This window comes from Ovis canadensis, chromosome 21 (genome assembly GCF_042477335.2).
Source record: "Ovis canadensis isolate MfBH-ARS-UI-01 breed Bighorn chromosome 21, ARS-UI_OviCan_v2, whole genome shotgun sequence".
Classification (NCBI taxonomy): Eukaryota; Metazoa; Chordata; class Mammalia; order Artiodactyla; family Bovidae; genus Ovis; species Ovis canadensis.
In genome coordinates, this window is record NC_091265.1 from 48367353 (window position 1) to 48369616 (window position 2264).

A 2264-nucleotide genomic window follows, 5' to 3' on the forward strand; every position below is an offset into this window, starting at 1 on the left:
TGCCATGATCTTCGTTTTCTTAATGTTGAGCTTTAAGCCAAGTTTTTCGCTCTCCACTTTTACTTTCATCAAGAAGCTTTTTAGCTCCTCTTCACTTTCTGCTATAAGGGAATCAAGCTGGAATCGAGATTGCCGGGAGAAATATCAATAACCTCAGATATGCAGATGACACCACCCTTATGGCAGAAAGTCACTCAGTTGAGTCCAACTCTTTACAACCCCATGGATGTAGCCCACCAAGCTCCTCTGTCCATGGGATTCTCCGGGCAAGAACACTGGAGTCAGATGCCATGCCCTCCTCCAGGGGATCTTCCTGATCCAGGGATTGAACCCAGGTCTTCTGCATTGCAGGCCATCTTTACCATCTGCTCTTTACCATCTGAGCCACCAGGGAAGCCCCCAAACATGGTATAACACCACTGTTTTGATCACACACACACCCCAGCTAGACTTGCCCCCCACCCCAGTTTTATTCTGCCCTGTTAGTTCCCTCTCAGGTGAAAGTTGCACCTTGAGAAAAAGCAGACAAGTTAGAATCCTGCAGCACCCCAGCTACCCCTGCTCTCTCTCTCTCTCTCCCTCCCTCCGTCCCTTCCTTCCTTCCTTCCTTCCTCTCTGCCTCACTCTTCTTACAAAACAAACAGATCTCTTTGGTTCTCCCTTAGAGAACACCTCTCTTTTCTCCAGATGAACTTCCACCTGACTGACTGGGGTCCTGAAAGCTTTTGCTCCAGGACATCCTTGTGACTAGTCCTGAATTCAAATATCCTCAGGGTGGAGCAGAGGCGGAGGTTGGGGCAGAGAGGTAAAACCAGTTTCCCAGAAGACCAAACAATCCCTACTCAATCTGGAGGCGTATTTACTGCAGATCAGTTTCCAGGTAACCACAGCTCCCTCGTCTAGGGGGCCTTGAATCCAGGTAGTAGTTTCCTGCTACACGAGGAGATGGAGAAGGAGGCCATGCATCCTCCCCCAGGAAGCAGGAGACGGATTACATCACTGCTTGTAAAATGAGGGTAAAGTGTGGATTTTAATATGGTTAAATCTTTCGTCTTCACAGTTTGGGTTTCAGAGGAGTGAAGATGAGAATAGAAGGGTGCGAGTTTCCTGTGGCAGAAAAGGATAGCACTTAGGTGGATGGAGACTGGGAGGGACCACAGGGGGAAATGAAGCAGCACGTGAATTCCTGGGCGTGAGAGAGCAGTGGGTGAAAGGCAGACTCAGCCCGAAACATCGAGAGAGGCTGCTCTGTTTCTGGTTTGGTCTCATTTTTTTCAACTGAACAATCCCAGATGACAGCGGGCAGCCAGCCTTGGGTCAGAACGGTCTGTCACCGAGCCTGACTCCCAGCCTTCCTTTGGGGCCAGGATGCTCTGCTCTCAGACTTACTTCCCATCCCCTGACCCCTGCTCCTGCCACCATCAGCTCCCCCAGGACAGATCTCTGCTTGCTTCTGTTAGGTCGGCAACTGGCCCTTTAAGCACGGTCAGCTCAGCAGGCCCCGGCTGGCACAGAAAAGCTTGTGGCAGACAACAGTGTTTATTCTAGGCAATTGTCCCAGACCGGTTACTCCCTGCTAACTCCCCACCTGCTGCTGCAGGCCGCCTCTTTTCCCATGTCTCAATTCATCCTCCCCAAGCCTTGGCTAAGAGGCTCTCCCGGTTCCAGTCCGGCCCAGAAGGACCCAAGCCCCTAAGCTGGGGGAAGGGAATGTCAACCGCAGGTGAGACGTGATTGAAGGTTGTGCTCTGGCCCTTCCAGGTAACAATTGCCCTGGGTCAGGGCAGTCTCAGCGCTCCACCCAGCTCCAACCTGCTGGGCCAGGTGTGCCTCAGCCCTCGGGAATGGACAAAAGGTGAGGCTTCCAAGCAGCACCGGCCGAACACTGGACCTTTAGTGATGGCCCAGAGGCAAGAAGAGATGGAGACATACCACCATCTAACCAGAGACCCTGGCTGTCTGCTCATTCTTCCTGCCCTGAGACTGTGGAGCGCCTTGCCCTGGAGAAGGCACCTGTCAATGCAGGTCGCCAACTTCAGCTCTGGAAGCTGGGCTCCGGTCTGCGGACAGAGCGTGGGCTGTGGTCTCACCCTGCATGGGTCGGCTGCCCCTCTGGGAACATGCCTCTGAGTCCCACTTCTGGGTCCCTGGTCCTCATTTTTGTCATGCTCCCCAGCCACGGCTCTCCTCCTGTCTCTCTCACCTCATTCAGAGCTCTTCCCTTCCTAGAGGCGGTTGTTTTTTCATCTTTGAGATAAAGGCAG